At 32.4% G+C, this 23869-nt stretch overlaps 1 protein-coding gene across 1 annotated transcript in view; it reads right to left on the bottom strand.

The window, feature by feature from the left end:
• The window catches only part of LOC125056501 (amphoterin-induced protein 1-like), a 119308-nt gene extending 95883 nt beyond the window's left edge, over window positions 1–23425 (bottom strand). Inside the window, exon 1 of the mRNA XM_047659629.1 lies at window positions 23297–23425. The gene's annotated coding sequence lies outside the window, so the exon portion shown is untranslated. The remainder of the gene's footprint in view (window positions 1–23296) is intronic.
• Window positions 23426–23869: the final 444 nt, after the last annotated feature.

Raw genomic sequence — 23869 nt, 5'->3', positions numbered from 1 at the left:
TGCGCGCACCGTGACACAAAATTAACAGAATGAAGTTGCCCACGGAAGATGCTACGGCAATGGACATAATTTAAAAACAACATTCGAATAATAATAGAATTTATGTTACACTTAATCTAAGAGAATAATAATAAATATTTATTTATTTAATTTTTCAAATGTAATCTGAACTTTATTGACTATAATGACTCCTGTTTCAGTCTTTGGTTTTTTAATTGTAATTAATTATTTGCATGCAATCAAAAACTATTTTTTAATAATGCCAAAGAAGTATAACTTCTTACGCGCGTACATAAGTACACGCACCATTTTTTATTTTTTCTTGTACCAATATATCAGTGTGTCAAGTGTCAAGCTATAATAAACGTTAGCATTGTTATATTAACTCAGTTCCATAAAATTATAACAAAAGTCACCTCAACAAAAAGCCTCCAAATAACCCCAAAGTACTCTATGCCACGTTAATATGAATAATAATCTAGAAAGTTCGTCTGTCGTGTTGCATTAAAACTCCAGTTTATAATTAGTTGAGCCACGACCCAGACGCTAATCGCACAGAGTACCTACTACGAAATCCGCAGAGCACGCCCAGAGGCACTTGATAAACTTGTACCAGACTGAAAGGCTTATTCTCTTTATTATTATATTTAAGATAATTTTGTTCTCAGCTTTAATTAAATTATGGATATTATGTCGAGCTTGTGATAAGACTTCATTTTGAATATTGACGGTATTCTTTACCTATAAAATAATAATAATTAAACATGGAGAAATAATAAACAAAATAAATTAAAAAAAGGGTGCGTGTACTTATGTACGCACGTAAGAAGTTATACTTCTTTGGCGTTATTAAAAATAGTTTTTGATTGAATTAAAATAATTAATTACAATTAAATAATCAAAGACTGGAAAAGGAGTCGTTATAGTCAATAAAGTTCAGTTTACATTTGAAAAATTAAATAAATAAATATTCTCTTACATTAAGTGTAACATAAATTCTATTATTATTCGAATGTTGTTTTTAAATTATGTCCAATGCCGAAGCATCTTCCGTGGGCAACTTCATTCTGTTAATTTTGTGTCACGGTGCGCCCGCATCGGAAAATTTCACTCTCATCAATTTATCATAACGCGCCAAAAGAAGTATGACTTCAAAAACGTATGAGTACTTATGTACACGCGTTAGAAGTTATAATCTCTTACTCTTACTCTCATCATTTTTCCCTATAGCTAACTTCAGGGTGTCGGTTTTTTGTGACGGTGTTCGCTCGCAAAAGAAGTATAACTTCAAAAGTTTGGTCCTATCCCTGTAAAGTATCCCTGTAGTAGTGTACCTTTGGGGTAACCCGTACTATCTACCAGGCGCCAACCACGGCCCAAGTATTAACTCCAAAGGGAAACAAAATTAAATTTGGATGACATGTGCGCACTCTGCATCTTCTACTGCATTTACTATGGAGAGTGTTCAAAGTTGTTCGGATGACTTTCAGCTGAGTTTCATCATCGGACGTCGAGGTGATATGGGTGGAATTTCGTATTCGTCCGTCGTTCCACATCTGAGCGTTTTTTAAGGCAGTTTTTGCGTGAAACAAACTATGTCTAACCAGCTGCCCACTGAAGTCTTAGTAAAAAAGTATCTGTAAAACAATTTCCATATCACTCAGTCAGTACGATCAATTCATTTAAACAAGGGGTTTGTTTGAGTCTGTTTCTTAAACACATAACCAGCACATTATTTTGCTTGCAGCGTAAGAAAACAAATGACAACACGCTTCTTCACGACGCATTCCTATTACAACTATATCATCAACACTCTCATTACAGCTTTACATGAATAGTACTGCAACCTAAATACGCTCTGTTTCTACCTGCTCTGTTGCCGAGGTAATTAGTTACCAACAGTAACTGGTAATTTTTGATGTTATATGAAACGATTATTACAACACCGGAATATAAAATAAGTAAATACTCGAAAACTGTAGTAAAAGTCACCTCAGGCGTTTGAAAAAATCTTGCTACTTTTACAATGAAACTTCCATGAACTATTGAATTCATTCAAATAATGTCTCTACAATCTTTTAGATCTAGGCCTCAGATTTCTGTATCTGTTTAGTAGGCAAATAGTTGAAAAGTCTTCTGTGTCTGACACACGCCGACTTTTTGTGTCTAAAGATCAGTACTCACATACGGTATTACTCGAAGTCGAGTAAAAATCAACGTGTGGACCGCAAAACTCACAGCTCGAAGGCTCGCACCGAGCCGGCTCGATGGCATTAAATGAAAGTAATTTCCTTCAAACCTACTCGAAGCGAGCCGTCAATCTTGACTCGACCGTGTGTACGTGACTGCGAGTGGCGCGAGGCAAGCGTCAGTCTGGTATTGTTTATCGTGATTGACACGTGTTTTTAATGGATTTGCGAGTTTATTCCAAAAGCGCTATAGAAGACTTTATTAACACATATAGACAGTGTGAGTGTTTATGGAATGTCAAGTCCAAAGATTACTCCCACAAAAATAAGAGAAATGAATGTTATGATAAATTTCTTTTCATTTTCTGAGGCTTTCTAAATACAGCCACCATCTCCTTTGTTGCAGTTTAGCTCGATCGAGTAATACCGTATGTGAGTACTGACCTTTAGGCATGCTGGTTTCCTCACGATGTTTTTCTTTGCCATATGACGGAATGTTAAATTGTCACATAGACAGAAAGTCCATTGGCACTATTGGGGTTCGAAGCTATGACCTCAGGGATGAGAGTCACCCGATGAAACAACCTTAAAATCAAATTATCATGTCCGTCCACAAATGTCTGGCAAACGTAGATATCATTTCGAGAGCATTCCAGTTTTAAAAGCACGCATTTTTTTCTATTTGAAAGTAGCCCGATTTTTTTTAATACTATTATTTTTGACGTCAAAGAGAAATAAAACATACATATGTTCTAATATGCCCATGATGTCAATAAGCCTTCGTTAGTGTAGGCTAAATTAAGTTCAGAATTCTCAGGAACTTCACTACCCTACTAACACTTAAACTATAATGTGAAATATGCAGTTGATTTGCGTAATAGATTGAATATTCAACAACAATTTCTGAAGTTATTTAGACTAATTGTTATAAAATTAATTTCAGTACGCCTATTCTCGAAACTTAGCGAAACTGTTAATAATTTACTTGATCAGCTCAGGATTTGGTCCTCTCAACATAATAATATACTACAACATTTTTATTAAAACATTTAGATTTCACAATTCAGTCTTTATGCTTAGTTGATTCTCTTAAGTTTGATAGGAGAAGGAGAACATTATATGTCATAGAATACAATATTGTTTATGTAGTGAAGAAGATAAAGGAAGCAAGAGAACTAGAACACGGCAAAACGGCAGGAGGCGCATCGGATGTTCAGTGATATGCCTATGGACTCACTCACTCACAGATCCATAACTTTGAAGATTTGAGCATAAATCAGATATATTTTTAAATAACGCATATCTTTTCAAATAATTTTTAACATATTCGTAAAACACGACTTCTATATCTAAATACGATAACTGTATATATATTCTGACAGTATACGACTGGTACATATTGATGTTCAAAGGCCAGCAACGCTATTGCGAGTGATGGTCTGTTATTACAAAGTTACGGATCTGTTTACTAGATTTCTAATAAACGTAACAATATTCTTAATTAAGCAAATAGTTAAAGTTTCATGAAGTTTCTAATTAATATAAAGTAATTTAATCTTCCGTCTATTTTCATCCGCTTTCATGTTTATGATACTTCAGACAAGACGAGTACTATTTTGAATTTAATTACTTCATAAAATTAAAATACACGTAGCAATGGACACCATGGCCTCCATTGCCAAAAAAGTGCAGTTTTTCTCACCACGCCGCGCTCAACGACATCATCCGCCGCCTCTTGCCTCTGTCAATGTTCCAGCCATTTTGGAGCCAACAGGCATCGCTAGCTGATGCAGATCCCTTGGAGAATAGGACGGGCCTTAGTATGGAATGCTACTTGTGTGGACACTGCAGCAGAGCAGGCGGAAAACCATAAACGGCTCAAATATGTCTTTATTCCAACTTCAACGATTGCAATACAGCGAGGAAATGCAAAACTTTTTAAATTTCTTTTATTTTCTAATGATCAATTTTTTATTAAGCTGTTGCATAGATTTTATCGCGGGCTTTGAGCGTGGCGACCGAATCAAGAAATTCCGTAACGAAAATAAAAACCTAATTTATGATAACGTAAAATATAGAGCGGGACGGAACGCATACTGCGTATTCACATCTTTCTGACGAGGTCGGTGACGTAGCGTAAGCGCGGCCGGTGTAGCCGGTACGCGTTAGAGTGAGACAGTCTACATAGACGTGTTAGTCTGAGTCTGGTGGAGTGGTAGAGTGTTAGATGGAATTAATATCAAAGAAAAAAAAAAAAAAAATTATAATTGCATAAGTTGATAAAAAGTGCTATGCAATAGCTGTACCGCGGCAGTCCCCGAGTGCACACACATTTTTTTATTATTATTGTAAATACTGGTTCAATCACAGTATGACATTATTTTTAAATAACATCTGCTTTGGTTAGGAACAAAGCCGGTACAAGGTGTATTGGCATACAACAATACATGATAAATTGCCTCGAGGGTGTATTCTTTGTTTATGACACTAACAAGGGTGCTAAAACTCCATTCAAATACATTGCTATCTCTGTTTTAGCCACGGAATAGATAGGGGTGTATTTGAGCTGCAGTCTTGATTACCAACACATGCAAAATATTGCAGTACCAAGGAGTACTATAATTTGGTAATGTAATCTGAGATTGACGTTGAGACTTAAAAAATAGTTTAAATTCCGACTGAAATTTTCCGACGAATATATTTGTTAAATACTAAAAGAATCTTCTTGGTTTCACAATAAATTATTCATTTAAAAACTCGACTGAAAATGTTTATTTTGTGTAGTTACTCTCTATCTCTATCTGTCCTGTATCTGGTTGGTGAACGGCCACGTTATCTTTTACCTTCTGTTTTATCAAACACGATCAGTTTCTCCAAGCTGTTATTCGTTATAAACATACAAAAATACAAATGATTATATTTATAATATTAATTTAGCTTTTTAAGAAACTTTTCTTTGTCTGATAGAAGTATATACTGTATGACTCTTATAGAAACTTGGCATAAAGTTATGTCTCTTTTCGTTACAGCGAAAACAATTAAAAAGAAAGATGCATGAGTTTTACTGTTTAAGAAGTATAGGTAGCATTATATTTCTACACTGCTTTTCAAATTATTTCGAAATTTAAGAAGAATTTTTTTCGTTTCGATCATAACATTTTCCTGAACATTTTTCCGATAGGCAAAAATGCGAAGCAAAGTTCACAAACATTTTGTAATCTCGATTGTAGGGTCTTTTATACCACATTCCGATAACATTGCGGTCCCACTGATGGCTTTAACCCACTCTTTTTAACCCTTGAGACTACGAGATTACGCGATAGCTTTGAAATCATTGTATTTTGAATTCAGCTTTTTCAGAGTTACCGTACGTACGTACGTACTTACGTTTGGTTCGATTTAGAAACCAAATTCAACGTACACCTGTGTAAGGACGTAATAAATTAATCGTCTCACTTGGGTACGATTCTATATAATATCAATGTGTTACGTTCATTACGATAACACAATTATCCAAAATTTATATTAAGATTTTTTATCAAATTAAATTTAACATGAAGACATCAAACAACAACATTGTTTGTATTCCAGGTTAGTAATTAATTTCTAAAAGAATACATATTAAGTAAAGTAAATAAATAAATATTGTAACATTAAATTGATGGAAAAGAATTAAAAAGTCCACTTTCTGTGGGCGTCCAAATGTAAAAAAGCATGTCAATCAAAAAGTCACATTCAATTCAAATAACTTTAAAACATTAATGTATTATAAAAATAACTTCACCAAACATTTTTTTATAGAACAAGGGGCCAACGGTCAGGAGACTCATCGGATGTTAAGTGATACCGCCCATGGACACTCTCGCACAGGGCTCGCGAGTGCGTTGCCGGCCTTTTAAGAATTAAAAAAAAATTAAATTAAAAAGAATATAAACTATAAATGCAACGAACTTCACTCCTTATTTTTTGGTAGTTTGTCTATATAATTGATACCTTTACTTAAAAGATAATTTTCTTCACAATGGAGAAAATTTAATAAACAAGTTACCCATAAGGCTTCTTTAAAAGGATTATTATTATGCCATCTTATTTTATTAACAGGCTTTTCCAAGGAATTTCCGTTAATTTCGAGCCCTTTACGCGTATAATGCCTCCACACAAAATTTAATTAAACAAAATTCGTGAATAAATCCTCGTCCGTCATACGATCGCCGACTCTTATTTTTCGCAACAACATTCATTGTCCTATCTTGAACTTTAAGGAAAACAATCAACAACGGATAAAAATAACTATTTTTTTATAGAACATGGTGCGAATGGGCAAGAAGCTCACCGCCCATGGACATGACTTGGCGAAAAATGTCTTAAAAAACGCTCGAGCGTAAAAAATATACGTACATTACAGGTCATCCGTAATTACATCTTCCATAAAACCACGTATGTATACCACGCGCATTCTTCGTCAAAATAATTTTATAATCTCAAAGCTCTCAGATGCTAGAACTAATGATAATCAGGAAAAAATATATTATTTACAGGGTGATACTTCCTAACTCTGGAAGAGAGTTAAAATATACCATAATTAATTGTAATTATTGTTGCAATACAAATCAATCAGGAAATTTTATGATTGCGACAACAGATCTTTCCAGGCATATATACTACGAACGACTTCGACCAATTCCACTTAGGGTACTCGAAGAAAAGAGCGTACAAATTCTTAAAAGGCCGGCACTCGGCAGCCCTCTGGCATCGAGAGTATCACTTAAGATAAGGTGGGTACCTGCCAGTTTGCTTGTTAAATAAAAAAAATATCCAATATATAAAATTCTCGTGTCACAATGTTCGTTCCCATACTTCTCCGAAACGGCTTGACCGATTCTTATGAAATTTTGTATGCATATTCAGTAAGTCTGAGAATCGGCTACTATCTTTCAAACCCCTAAATGTTAAGGGTGGTCCACCCCTAAGTTTTTATTTTAATTTTTTAGATAAAGTTTTTGTTTTACTTTTTTTTATGATACAGCATACAAAAATACATACAACTCTTAATTTTCACCTCTCTATGATCAAACCCTATTTTTTATATGTTAATTAAAATCTTATGAATTGAAGTTTGAACTCTGAGGTTTATATATAGAGGTAATTTCACAAAAAAACCTAAAAAGTTTTAATTCTAGAAAACCGAAAAGCATAGCATAGCAAAATGTTCCATGTTGGTATGTACTAAAAAGGTAGGCTAAGTAAAATCACATCAAGGAGAAACGAAGTTCGCGAGGACAGCTAGTTGTATTATAAGAGAAATAATAAAACATATAATCAGCTTCAGATATTTTTACCAAACTTGATTACTGTTGATGTCTGAAAAATTAGTAATTTTAAATTTAAAGTAAAAACGTCTTCTTCAATTGCTTTACCTATATGTATCTTTTATATTCAAACCCATATAAAATCTAAACCTACATAAAACAATTCATTCAGTGCATTTTATTTGAAGAATTTAAAATGCATTATATTGTATCTCTGGCGCGCGGCCAGTACGTAATATTTTCAGAGTGCTCACACGTTCTCCGGGGAAAGCAGTTTCTGTATTTTATTTTCGATGTAATATTAATTATTCCTCTTATAAATATTTAACGATCTATTGAGCTGTTGACCTGATGTTGAACTATGTAAAAATAGCTTCTTTTATTGACGTTAATAATTTAATAAAATGCAGTTTTTAACGAATGACGCTGTGTATTTTATTCGGATAAATTAATATCGAAACAAAAGTGTCTGCGCTGTCAATGTATACAATATTAATATTTCAAAAATAGAAATAGGTAGACGCTCGTTTAAATAATTTAAATTGTTAAGTTGCTAATTGTCATATTAGTTCTTTCATTAATATGTAGTTTTACAATTACAATTTTTAAAATTTAATAAATTAAAGTTCATATCCGTTAAAACGTATATATGGTTATAATATTCAAATTTACTTGCTTTTTCGGATTTGCTTTACTATGTCAATCTGCTTCTAAAGCTATTTTTATATTTGCCATTATTAAATCGTAAGTGGAGCAACGTGGAGAGGATAATGTCAAATATTAGTTTGACAATAGTAAATTCTTAAATTAAGTTATAATGATTCATGTGCACTTTTTATTATTATTAATTTTTTATTTTTTTATTTTTTCATGTATCCTTCATTAGTTTGTTTTTTGTTCCTGTTTAGTTTATTTTTCTTAACAACTATATGTAATACATGTATTTTTTCACTTCTTGCCTACCTTATGTAATTTAATACATTTTTTTCTTGTCACACAGTGGTTGCCTGGAAGAGATCGCTCGAAAGTAATAAGGCCGCCGTGGCTCTCCTTTTTATTTAATTATGTCCATTGTACTATGTATGGGGATACTAATGTATACGATACTAATGTATGGGGAAGTTATTTACTATGACTATTGTTATACTGACTGTTACATTACACCACCATAGTTAGTACCTGAGTCTGAAGATATGTTCGTATTAGGTTTTGCTACGTAATTCTTTACGATCTATTCTTATACCTCTCTATATAATTATTCTTAAAAAGCCGGCAACGCACTCGCGAGCCCTCTGGCATTGCGAATGTCCATGGGCGGCGGTATCACTTAACATCAGGTGATCCTCCTGCCCGTTTGCCCCCCGTTCTATAAAAAAAATATATATTTTATAGCTATTCAATAAACTAATTACTATTTGACAAGCGAGAATTGATTGTCGAAATTTAAAAGGCCCAGGTAAAACATTTGAAATGAGTTTCGACGCTCTAGTTTTTGAGGTGTTCGTATTTTTCAAGTCTTTTGTTGAACTTTGAAATTTTTGTACTGTACGTGAAAGTTATTTTTTAACAAGCCAAGTTCTTTTATAATGTCGGACGCGGTGTTATTTGGTGAGATTGTTATATTAAAGTGTAGAATATAAATGTGGCGTTTTGGTTTTTCACTTTATTGCAATTTAAACTGAACGTTTCGTAGTAACAGGCAGGGTATTGCTAATAATAATAGATGTCTTCCAGGTAACTTATATTATAAAAACAGTTATATTAGGAATGTGTTTCAGCGCACCAAATGCAAATCTAACTAATAAAAGTTAATGTACTTCCCAGCCAGTGAAATGTGTAGTCTATATAGTATATGTAGTATCTGTATTAGCAAGCTTCATTAGACTGATCCATTAGTCCTACAGATGAACAATATTTAACGAATGTTAGCCTTAGGCAAGAAGATTTTATCTAATAAAGCGAAGACCTTTTTGTTTGATTGATTTGATCTTAATTTCTATGTGCGCGACGGGCGGAAAGCTGTTCACCTCGCACGACGTTCTTTGGATTTGGATCTGAAATTTATGTAATTTTCGCCAGGAATTCAAAGCAAGACCCAACTTATCCCATTAAAATAGCTAATTACTACACAACACTTTAGGCTGTTAGCATTATCTTATCAATTAAGTTTTCTTACAAATATTTTGAAACTCCACTCGACGTCAGTTTATTTTTTTAGAAATTGTTATTAAACGCATTACATTAAGTTGAACGAACTAATTTATATTAAAACTTAGCAAATGAACCTGCATTACGTTCTGTTTAATCCTGAACATTTAGCACTGATTAAACCCGCTTTAATTAACCAAGAACTATACAGGTAACATTAGTTCTTATGGGTTGGATAAGCTAGAATATGATTTTACTAAATAATATTTATACTTTCATTGTATAGGTAAAGAAGCCTTTTTATCTTTACAATATGCGAATTATATTTATGGATATATCATTTAATATAGACGGTTGGAAAACCCTACCCAAGTATATTAATGCTTACAATGACAATGTAAATAAATAACCTTTAGTGGAATTGGGCGAGGGAAACGGCAAGAGGAACAAAAATAAGCAAGAAAGTATTAAACTATATTAAACAATAAACGCAAAAGAGGAAAATAATTTAGAAGATGGATATACCAGATTAAGGAAACAGCGAATACATGGCAGAGAACAGCCTTGCGATTCTGTAACTCACTTTTCGAACTCACACAGCGGTTTTCGCATCGGCGGTCGCGCTCAAATCAGTCGTAAAGCAGTCATTTTACGATTTGGCATTCTGATAAACAATAAACTACAAGCTCCCTCCTTACCTTATATATGTAAAAGTGAGTTACAGAATCGCAAGGCAGGGCAGACAGGAATGCAGGATTTGGAGGAGGCCTTTGCCAAAAAGGGTACAGAGATACCTTAAAGGAATGATATATTAAGATAAATTAATAAAAAGTAAAACCTGCGGAATTTATACTCGTTTAAATAACGATGAATTAAAGATGTTTTAGTTTAAGAGCAGTGTTGGCCTAGTGGCTTCAACGTGCGACTCTCATCCCTGAGGTCGTAGGTTCGTTCCCGGCTATGCACCAATGGACATAGACACAATTAGTCGACGGCGTGTCAGGACAGGACGTTGATCACATATTTGCTTATTATATTGACAAATGATCATGAAACAGATGCAGAAATCTAAGGCCTTAAAACTCATGAAACTCTTTGATGAACTCATTTTATCTATATTAAATTCAAAGTGTTACAATGAACTGTTTTTAGGACAGTTAATGACACTTCACTAACACGCATCAGTAACTCCCAAAAATTGCATACTTAATCTGTCTTGAAGGGTAAGAGTCAAAGTCGAGAAATAACGCGAACTTCCATATTATGATATCACTTACAAAAACATGGATGTACACAGAAATCAAAGACAAAATTGTGGCAATACTGCTAATGAGCTTCAAAAGGAATTAGCATTTAGTGATCTGCCAAAAACAGTACGAAAGTTCGCCAAGCCGAAATAAACATATCTTACTTTGATTTTGTTTGGTTGCGAGCCAAACTCCGTCTGCATAACAAGATGTGCCATTGACCTATTCGTTTTCATATTGAATATTTTTTATCTATAAACTTGTAGGGTAACATGTATACCACAAATTCATAATCATTTATTCATTAAGGTAAAAATGTACACTTATGAACGTCAATAAAGAAATACATATTAAATGCTTCTAATTTTACATTTACTGCCAGTTCTCAAATCAAGGGCGTAGAAGACGAGAAGAACTGGCAATTAACTCTCCGCCATTGTATAACTTAAACGGATATAAAGGAATTTCGTGTGTATAAAATAATCATAATAATAATATAAGCCGTTATTCAGACAAGATAAAATTTTGCTTAAGCTAGAATATACATGTTTATTATTGAAAAAAAATAACCTCAATATAGTTGAATATTTACATTCCCTCGACAACCTTGTCTGCTTGCCTTTTGTTAGCAAAGGCCTCCTCCAAATCCCACCATAAATTTCTGACCTGGGCAGTTCGGGTCCATGTGCCACGGCTCTTATTTCATCAACTTAGGAATGGTCTATCCCTTTTCCTCTTCATGTGACCTGTGTACCAATGCATCAATGACTTGCTCCATTTCGACTGTTCTCTGATGGTTTTACTTAATAAAATAAGCATATAAATATAAAATAATTACAATAAAAAAAAGAAAAAAGGATCCTTCAAGAAAAAGCATAACAATTATTTAAATTGAGATCCGGCATTGAGATTGTCCATGGGCGGCGGTATAACTTAACATCAGATGAGCCTCCTGTCCTGCTTTACTATTGGATTTTGATGATTCTTTTGGTCGTCGTTGGTCTACTTAAAAAATAATACGCATGGTGCGACATAAAACCAATAATGAGCCTCAATTATCGATACATTTTTCTGTATACATATACAAACGTGCAAAGAAGACAGCTACTAAGATAAATTTGAAAAGTAATCCTTATTGTATTGAGATAAATTAGAACAAATTAGTGAAGATGAATGCCGCAGTTGTACCCGATCGATTTGTCTTAATTACCAACTTCGCCAGATATCAGTCAATGTAATTAAATGTTACCTAATTTAACTGTCAACTTTTATTCTATACTAGCTATATCTGTCGTTTCACTGATGGGTTTTAGGTTGTAGCAAAATTTTTGGACTTTAGCAAAAGACAACGAAATTCGAGCCATTTCCTAAGATCAAACAAACTTTTACTTAATTATAGATTTAATTACAATAAATTATAAATACAACGCATATTTTTGAAGTTATACTTCTTTAGGCGCGTTATGAAAAATTGATGATACACTCACTTTCACACAACACAGCCATATTAGGTAATACTTAGCTAAATGTATTTAATATTTTTTATTGTATTTGAACCATTTGGTATATATTATGTGTTCCATCATTATGCATAATTGATTTTTGTTATATAATTTATGTTGGATGTAGGATTACGAAATAATTTACAATAGTTAGGGGGGCCAGGTAGCTAAATGGCGTAATTCAACGGCGCCGTCGAGACCTATCAAAATCGAAAGATAAAATAATTTCAAAAAGAAAAGCTCATATGGTAAAAACCATTTTAGCGGTGGGTTTGGCGTGTACGGTTTTTCAAATATGTAAAAAAAAAAACAGTTACTTGGGTATTCTCGAGCGCGTCAGATATTCATACTACGTATGCCCCAAGTGCCTCTGATACTAATCTGCCAGTTTGCGTGGTGGGGGTAGGCATATAAAGTAGTCAAAATTGCAAAAAAAAAATACTCGAGCGCGTCAGATTTTCGGAAGGGGTGTTAAGCACCAAGGAAGCTCCCTTTAAAAAAACTGACGATTTCGGCATGACGATAAGTTACGATGAATTTTTGAAAATGCAAAAAAAAAAGTTTAATTTACAATGTTTGTTTCACGTTAAGATTGTCATGGTTGTCATGGTAACACCCGCTTATTAAAAAAGACAAATTACGAGCACAAAATAAATACACCTAATCCCGTTTACTCTAATTGTGCAAACAACATTTCCACGGTTCTTATAATAATTACACTAACATTATTACACGGAATGACCCTAATCGCTGTCAAGCAGCCCTTCCCACATCCCACTGACAGACAATCTATTTACACATTACAAAATAAGAAACTAATTTCACAACTAGTAGTTACCAACCCTTTTAACAATATTAATAAAATCTTCGCTTTTCTTAAAGAATATATTATGTTACTTTTACAACGCAAACCCAACTATTTGAAATTCTTCAGTCTAATACGAACTATTTACGTAACTCAGTGATGTATCGGATACCTTCTGATACTAACACAAATTACGAGCAAATAGATATCTAACTAAACAAATGTTTAAAAAATAATTTAAAAAACTCTGGTATCTTTTATTAATAATGGCTTTGTTATACTTCCTTTATATTAAACATATATTATAATGATTAATGAATCTTAGAACTTAGAATTTAGAGTTTATATACTTTGTTATATATTTTGTATAAATAGGTAAAACTGTGCTTTGTTTATAGTTGAATGCGTATTCCGTTTTTGGCTTTTGTTTGGATATTGTTTAGTGAATACTGTTGAGCAAATAAATAAATTACTGTTCATTAAATAAATACAAAAGATTATTATTATTGAGTTTTTTGATCTCTTGGAGGCTGGGACGGGTTTTGGTATGGGATGCTACTTGTGTGGACACGTTTGCCCCGTCTTACCTCCCTCGGATAAGAATAAAAGCTACCACGGCAGGCGGAAAATATCAAACGGCCCAAATATCTCTTTCCTCCAACTTTGATTTTGTTCCCTTTGGAGTAGAGACTCGAGACGAGAGATGGAGTAGAGACGTTGGCACATGGTAGATAGTAACGATGACCCCAGAAATGGTGATTTCCTCGGTCATCGACTAAGTATCACAATACAGCGAGCAATTCTAGCGTTAAAGGTAGGTACACTGCCACAGAGACAAAACTTTTTAAATTTGTGTAAATTTTCTATTTATTATTTTTTAATTATTATTATTACTATGAAGGTTGAAAATAATTAATAAGAATATTGTAAATGCTCTATATCTGTGTGTTTTTAATAATAAATAATAATATTAATTTGTATTACTAAATAAAAAATTAATAAAATATTTATTTATGAACCTCTACATGAAGTGAATAATGCAGTTTAGAAACTCTTTATTAAAGAGAAATCGACTCTTCAAGTTCCTTGTAATTCAATTCAAATAATAAGAAATTCAAAAGATTAATTGTATGAAATTTGCGTTTATTCGGAAGGAATGCTTTTGTTATTTAAATTGTTTATCATAATCTGTTATAAAGTAAATTGTTATTTAGCCTTTAGAGGTTATGATGGTTGTTCTATAAATTAAGTAAATTTATTTATTAAGTTCAAAAACAACATGTATTATACAAGAAAATTGGACATCACAAATTGTACACTTATACACAAACACATTAATTATATTAGAACATAGGCAAGCTAAGCAATTACTAAAACTAAATAGATATGTACACCTCATTAAGAGCATGATAAACGTAGTTACGGTAGAGAGTGTACGAGTGTACGGAGAGTAGAGAGAAAGATTGTTGATAGTTGTTCTATACGTGAAGTAATTACGTTGTACATAGTATTGTCTTTGACAACATAACCTTTACACATTTAAAGAAAAAACTTTTTAACCGGATTGAAGTTATGTATTATTATAAATTTACAACTATTAGAGCTCTAAAGCACGCGAAACGTCAGATAAATTTAAAATTATGTTAAATAGTTTTAGTAATTTATAATAATACATAACTTCAATCCGGTTAAAAAGTTTTTTCTTTAATTACGTTGTTTTAAGGAGAAGAAGTATCCTATCATTTTACGAAATTGTTGTTTAAAGAGGAATATGACCACTTCACCATGCCTACTACGAGAGGAGAAAATAAAATTCCAGTGGCGTTGCAATCCGAAATTGGCCTGAGATTCCTGTATATGATTCGAGATCATTTGATTTGAACCTATGACCTCAGGGATGAGAGTCACACGCTCCAACCACTTGATGAAAATGGTAAAAGTTGCACATCCTGACAAATATATAATAAAACTAAATAGTAAGTGATAAAATTTCATTCATTTTCATTCATTTCATTCAAGAAAAGAGCGTTCCAATTCTTAAAAGGCCGGCAACGCACTTGCGAGCCTCTTTGAAATGTGAGTGTCAATCTGTGTATCACTTAACATCCGATGAGGCTCCTGCCATGAACACTCAAGGTTGCCGGCCTTATAAAATATATACATACACTAGCTGACCGGGCAAACGTCGTTTTGCCATGTATATTGTATATCATTTATAATAAAAAATAGGGGTTGATTCTAGAGGGGTGAAAATTAGGGGTTGTATGTATTTTTTAATGCTGTATCATAAAAAAATAAAAAATAAGTAATTTATCAAAAATGAAAATAAAAATTTAGGGTTGGACTACCCCTAACATTTAGGGGGATGAAAAATAGATGTTGGCCGATTCTCATAGATACCGGATAAGCACAAAAAATTTCATCAAAATCGGTCAAGCCGTTTCGGAGGAGTATGGCAACGAAAACTGTGACACGAGAATTTTATTTATTAGATATTATACCTCTTTATATTTTCAATAGAACTTTATAACATCATTGACGACGCCAACATCGTCCAATTCATAAAATACAACATATGTGGTTGGGACAGGTGCACCAAATGGCAGACGACAAAACCCCAAAGCCATTATTGAACCTGGTAGCAAGAGAAAACCCGGTAGACCGAGGCTGCATTGGTGGGATGGAGTTGTCAAAGACCCCGAAACAATAGGGGTTCGAGGTTGGACGCAAGAAGCACTAAATAGATTGGGGTGGCGTATACTTGTGGAGGTCCACGAGGAGCTGTACAGCCCTTAATGATGATGATGACATTTTTTTACCAAGTCTTCTTCTTAAAAAATAATGAGTATACAAATACTCATTATTTTTTACATTTCCTGAAACGTATTTATCAAAAAAATTCAATACTGCCCTGCGATTCTGTAACTCACTTTTCGAACTCACACAGCGGTTTTCGCATCGGCGGTCGCTCTCAAATCAGTCGTGAAGCAGTTATTTTATGATTTGGTATTCTGATAAACAATATAAAAGTGATTTACAGAATCGCAGGGCAAATAAAACAATTTGAAACACAAGCAAACGAAAATAACAATAACATCGTCTGGAATTCGTTAAATTTACAAATTAAATATTATTATAACGCGGAATAATAAGACTTATTTTCAGTGTACTTTGTTGAATTAAATAGACTGGTTAAATTAATAAGAACGTATATTTAGAGTAATATTTTGTTATTAATTCATTACACTCTGTAAAAAGACCAGACGCATTTGCTTCCTATTGCATGCATACATGTCCATGCAGTGTAGTTAAATTTAGTTATTCGCCTTAAATCGTCACTGATTTATTAATAAAAAATTTAAAAAAAAAACATAGAATAATTATTCAATTATCTAATATATAAAATTCTCGTGTTCTCAATTTTCGTTCCCATACTCCTCCGAAACGGCTACATACAAAATTTCATAAGAATCGGTCGTTCTTATGAAATTTTGTATGTATATTCTGACAATCTCTATTTTTTATTATAGTAGATAGTTATTTTTATTGAACTAAAAAAATGTTTCCTAGAAATAATATACTGTATGGCAAAACAAACGTTTGCTGGGTCAGCTGGTATATATATAAGTTTTCACTTATAATAGTTTCCTCATTGATAATTAATTAATTAAGGCTGTATGTTCAAAAGTTAAGATTTTTATTTTACTTTTACTTAGTAACCTATAAAAGTTCTAAGCATAATATTATTTATTTAAAAAAGCTTTCCAACGCTCGGTACACTGATACATTGGTGCCAGAAAAATAAAATACAATATTTAATGTGATAAGCATTTATGGGCAAACAGAAAGAGATAAAATAAAATAAACCAGAAAAATTTGAAGGAAAATCAAATTTAAATTGCCAGCTTCTGCCTTCATTTATCAGAATTATCAATCAGGATATCGGTGAGTTTTGGCCAAACCGCGTTCTTCTAAAAGGATATATAAAAAATCCATTTAACAACGGAAATTCATCTATTACGAATATCCTGCTGGTCAAATTAAACGATATCAAATTGCTTACAATTCTTCATTAAAATACCTGGGAAAGATTATCGTTTTTGAAAAGCGATACTCGATTGATTAATTCAATCAAAGGGATTCAATATAAGGTATCAGATTTATCAAAATGGCCGTGAATTAAAATTAAATCTATTTTGACAATTTACAAAACATTAAACCTATTTGGATCAAATGTAGAAGTTTATATTATTATACATGTGTCGTTACTTAGACATCATGGAACATTACGATCTAGCCTAACTTAAGACTTAAGGTAATTTAAGTCTAACCTTATTAACTATTTAGAATTTTCAACATAAGAAAGTGTCCAATATCACTACTTACAGTCTCTATTAAAGGGATAATATTTACAAATGACGCCAAATTATTAATACAGTTTTGTACTGTTACCAGGAGCAGTGTTGGCCTAGTGGCTTCAGCGTGCGACTCACATACCTGAGGTTGCAGGTTCGATCCCCGGCTGTGCACCAATGGAATTTTCTTCTATATGCGCATTTAACATTTGCTCGAACGGTGAAGGAAAACATCGTGAGGAAACCGACATGTCTTACGACCAAAAAGTCGACGGCGTGTGTCAGGCACTGGAGGCTGATCACCTACTTGCCTATTAGATTAAAAATGATCATGAAACAGATTCAGAAATCTGAGGCCAAGACCTAAAGAGGTTGTAGTGCCACTGATTTATTTATTTATTTTTGTACTGTTACGTTGAGTCTAGGCTTTCAGGTTTTATCTGATTGAATGACCAGTATACGCGCAATTATAAATATATATGTTATTTTTTCTCAATCTCTTACTAAATGGTCAATCCTCTCACATGACAGGTACTCGTTCATTGTTGAAAGATGTACGTAGATAAAATATCATAATAGCGCCATTTTACTTACAGGCCATATACCTAGGCCTAAAAACCTTTAGTCTAGATCGACTCCTGAACACTACAAAAGTTTGATCTGGCTTATATATTATTATTTGTACAGTAGAACAAAGAATCTAATTATACGCAAAAAATGTTTAACTTTAAAATAAACGTTCTGCATCTTTTCGCAGGATAAATCCAACGTTTTATAACAGAAATAACATTTACAGAAGAATATAGAAAAGCAACAACAATGTTGGATAACGATCAAGGCAGGACAAAATAAAACACACCCACAATAGAAATGTACAATGCGAAGCTGTATACGAAAGTTCTGGAAGTTTCTCTATCAAATAATAAATATTACCACAGTGTTACAATATAGTCTTTGGTTTATTTATTACAAATTTAAATAAAGCCGTCAAATATAAATGGGAATTTATTACATTTCGGATATTAAAGAACAAGGTTTCATAATTAAGCACTTTTTTTAAATCCAGCGGAAATTTGCAAATACCATTTTTTTTAAGTGATACCGCCGCCTATGGACACTCTCAATTCCAGAGTGCGTTGCCGGCCTTTTAAGATACCATGTATTGCATATGACAATATTTCGATTCGATTTCCAATCTGTCAACTTGACACTTAGTTTCTCGCTCTTTACATAACTCGAAAAGACAGTTTTTACTTAAACACTATAATGTTGTAACTATTATTGGACAAAAAGCTATCTGGCCTTTCAGAAGTTGAAGGCTGTATTTTACCATATTACCTTTCAACTTCAAAAGTCTAAATTCTTTATTTTTCACTCAGTGTCGAGATGGGGTTGAAAGTGTCAAAATTTAAAAACTGGGACGCTCGAGAGATCCAACCTTTGCCGGATTTTAAGTGCACTATTTGTATTAAAACTATTTTTAAATGTTTATAATGGAATTAGGGCAATTATAAAAACATGTTTATTAATAGGCTCACGCTATGGTTTTATCGGTTAGAATAATTCTAAACAATATATAGTACCTACCGGTTTGCCCACTGTGCTATAAAAAAAGATTAATGCCCATAACGTAAACCTGACAGTTACAGTCAATCAATAACCTATTAACACAGAAAAACTTTATTTTTGAAGTTATACATCTTTAGACGCGTTATGAAGAATTGATGAGAGTGAAATTTTACACTGCTCGCGCACCGTGACACAAAATTAACAGAATGAAGTTGCCCACGGAAGATGCTACGGTATTGGACATAATTTAAAAACACACAATCACTACAATAATAATAAATATTTATTTATTTAATTTTTCAAATGTAAACAGAACTTTGTTGACTATAATGACTCCTTATCCAGTCTTTGATTATTTAATTGTAATTAATTATTTGCATGCAATCAAAAACTATTTTTAATAATGCCAAAGAAGTATAACTTCTTACGCGCGTACACGCACCCTTTTTTTATATGATGAGGCACTAGTTCGCCTGCGGGACTCCCAAAAATGGCAGTCATCGCAGCCCATTTCAGTGGTTGCCTTGCTGGCCTTTGAGGGAGGAGTATACTCTTTCTTTAAACATTTGGAGGTCGTATCTCCAAGGTAAGACAAGATCTCCAAGAAAATTTCTAAGTAAAAATAATTTATGAGTTGAGTTGCCACAATATTAACCTTATAATACATAAGATTATATGATAATTACTAAGAATCTAATACCTTAATTACATGATGTAATATTAATATGCTTGATTAAGTTAAATTATGCACAACAATTACGTTTACTAATACTAGCTATATCTTCCTTAATAGAATAATTATTATTCAAACTTATTAGTGTTTAATATTATTCATTTGTTTATTTTACACATTCAAGTATTTAAATAGCTAAATTATTTATATTATTATAGCTCATAATATAGATAATTTTGTTTAACGCGTTAAAAAAGCGTAGAAAAAAATCACTTACATTATTCGATAATGAGATCAAAATCTCACGCTCATGGCCTATTTGAAATGACCAATAATTTGGAGTCGCTAGGCATATCTACTCAATAATGTGGGACTCATATTGTCAAAAGTTGTTGCCTACAATGCCCATATTAATAAGACACGATTTCTAAAATTAAATTTATTTTCGAATTGAGTAAGATATTATTTCCCTAATATAGACCGACCGTTAATTACGAACTTGAATATTTATATACTATTGTTAAATTTGGTACAATTCGTAATTATCAGGTACACGGTTCAAAATAATTACTTATTTGCCGTGGGATAGATGATTGGACTTAATAATATGTTTATACTATAAAATTAGTTTATAAAATTCAGTGAATAATGTATTTTTTTTCAACAAAAATATATACAGTATTTACCTTCATAACCTTCATAGTAATAAGAATAAATAGATAACAAATTTAAAAGGTTTGGTCCCTATGGCAGCATACCTTTAACGCTGGCAGCATTTCCTAAATCTATTGTGATACTTATTCGTTGAGCGAGGAAAGCACCAGCTCTAGGGTCACCGGTACTATCTACCAGGCGTCAACTTAAATCTTTAATTAGCGCCTCTGTACTTGAACCGGGCCAAGAGTAAAAATGTTCAAAATATGTCGAAATATAGATAAATAGATACCAAAAGCGGTTTTCTTTTTTTATTTGTAATTCTTTTACTTAATCTGTACCCGTGTTTGCGTGGTCATAAGGATTATGAAAACACTTTTTATATGAAAATTTAAAAGCTTAAGATATTTTTTATTATCGTGTGATTAAATTATGACTGATGCTTGCTTTAAGTAATTAAACTTAGCTACTAAAGAAATTCAATTTAATTTAATTACACAATATACTATAAACCATAGAGTAATTTAATAATAATATTTATTAATTTTACACTACTTCAAGTTCTTAGTTTCGCTTATAACCGGTTGCGTTCGGTTTCCACACAAGTGGTCATACGGTAATTCTATCATTTCAACAATATGTTCTCTAAGAATCCTTACCCCATATGCGAAAAGATATTCACAATCGTCCTGTATGCCTCGTACGTACACTGGTTCGTATCGGGTTTTAGCTAACTACTCGTATAACACAAATTATAAAGGCGTGGACGTTTTCCACCTTACCAAATAGGATGTGAGGAAATATTTGAAGAAGCGGGAAGTCTTTGATTTTATTTAGCAGTCGTAATAACTTTTTTCTTTAAAGTATTAATTTATCGTTTGTTTTTTATTTCAGTGTACGTATGTGTTCTCACAGTGGTTGCCTGGAAGAGATCGCTCGAAAGTATAAGGCCGACATTTGCTCTCCTTTTTATTGAATTATGTCAATTGTACTATATTAATGTATATGCAACGAAGTGTTAATAAATAAAAAAAATAATCTGTTTTTTTTATATTGTCTAAGTGTTTTCCTTTATAATATGGATATGTGTAGCTGTAAGATTATTTATAAATAAATAAATGTCGCGCTATTTTATGAAATACGTTGCGTTTCCTTAATGAGTTGGTAAAACTTTTCTTTCTTTTGATCAGCATTATGAAGGCAATTTACAAATTTGCCCCTCCTATTGATCATTGCATTAAAGTCGAATATTCGATGAAGCAATAACTTGATATTTGGATATCATAATGAATAATGGTTGTATCGCGTGAAAGCCTTGCGGTTACTTGTGTTTTACTATACAAGTTTGGTGTGGTCTGATTAGAACGTTTAGCCCATAATAGTGTCATCCTCATAACTGTTATAAGTGCTGATCAGTCATCAATTTATTTATACACTTCACAAGAAAACAATAAACTTAACATTCGGTACCAATCTCAAAGCTGAGAGCTTCAAGGTAACTCGTGCTATATCAAGTACAAAAATACTATTATTTTTTTTGTACTTGATGTAGAAAAATATAAAGAAATTATCATATAATTATAATAACAATATAATTAGTGCACTTTACTAGTGACAGGGTTAGGTAAAAGGATAGGAAATCGAAAAAGATAGATAGATATCCTTCGGATAGATTTTAAGGAGATAAAGATGAATTCATTTAAAAGGAATATTTTACTCACCTTTGAGAACTAATTTATTATTATAATTGCTCTCAATATCATTATAAACTTTGGTTTATGATAGTGAAGGTATTGTGATCATTTGGATATACCCTTTTCCCCTTTTAAATTATATGTACATTATATTTATGAAGCCTTGTAACTTAACAATGGCGTATGTAAATGACACATTTTTGCGTCTATTTCATGTCGACGATTATTTTAATTAGGTTTATATTGTTCATTCAAGTATTATGTATTGACTTCACAAATACTATGTCAATACTAAACCACTGACTCAACTAATTAACTAATGACTGATTAGTACACGAACATATGTGGTTAGCAACCAAATATAATTGTCAAATCTATTAGAATTACTTCGATAAAGATCTTATAAGAGAGGAAATGTGCCAAAGAAATATTTCTCGTACGTTTATAGTTTACTTTGAAGTATTTAAAGAAAACTCCAAAGGGCGGTTATTATGAAATATACAAATTCAGCCTACAAGTCTAGCCTGGTAAACGCTACGGTTAATCGTAGCAGGTCTACGAAAGTCCGTAGCATTGAACAACGCCGTAGGAGCTAAAGTTAACAAATAAAAACGTGTATGAAATGGTAATTATTTATTAATTATAGCAGGTCGCATGTTAATCCTACTTCACATTGTCACGCAATAGCAATTACTATTATACAACATAATATACTTATACAATTTAGTTCAATGACTGGATAAAAGTAAAAAACTTTGATAATTATCTACGGTAGCTTTAATTAAGTGTGTCGGGTGTGTTTGTGTAACAATCGTTGTAATTACAAATGCCCCAAAATTATTTGTATTAATCAAAGATCATCAATATTTCGTATTAAAAATGTATTTTAAACATTTTTTATGACACATAAATATAATTTATTAGAAATTAATAAAAAGTATTTAAAAAGCTTTTCCAACTAGCATCAAATGAAGTCTATTCATTTTCAGTTTTTATAAATTACACCTTAAAATGAATCAAAAAGTGTCTTATAAAATATTTACGACAATCGAACCTAACACTTTCTTAAGCGCTGTTACGTATACTTAATAAAGTCGGAATATTTATATCACAAAATTCCAGGAATACAGAATTGTCAACACAAAACTCACCTCGGGATTTCGAATACAAACACAAACACTTCACAAACACACACTTAAAACCTTCGCAAGTTACGAAAACCCGACACTTCGCGATAAAACACGTGCGCTTTCCGTACGGTTGCGTCGTCAACTGACGGCTTACACCAATCTATATACATACACTGGTACTATAAAACGTTGTCATAGTGCAGTAACTTAAATCCGTTTAGAAAAAGTTGCGTGTAAGTATTAATGAAATAGAAAATTTTGAGCAAATCATTCATTGAACTGAATTTTCATTAAGTATTCTAGACATAATTTTATTTTCATATTCAGTTATTTATAAAATTTAATAGCCCGCAATAGAATACTCGTTTTCAAAATAGAAATTCCTGGTAGGTTTTTAAATTTGATTATATTTGCTTGGTAAGTTGTGGTTCAATATATTGCGTTCTAATAAATTTTAAACCCTTTCGTTTATAATTAGAAGTTTAGGAAGACGTGTTGTCATAGTGGTTAGACGTTTTGAAGTCCAGCGTTTGAGCTTCATCTGTGCACCAATTGTTATTTTTTTAATCAGTTAACACACTGGAATGGCGAAGA

This window comes from Pieris napi, chromosome 15 (genome assembly GCF_905475465.1).
Source record: "Pieris napi chromosome 15, ilPieNapi1.2, whole genome shotgun sequence".
NCBI lineage: Eukaryota > Metazoa > Arthropoda > Insecta > Lepidoptera > Pieridae > Pieris > Pieris napi.
The sequence above is the reverse complement of the archived record's forward strand: the minus strand, read 5'-3'. Positions and strand labels throughout refer to the sequence as shown.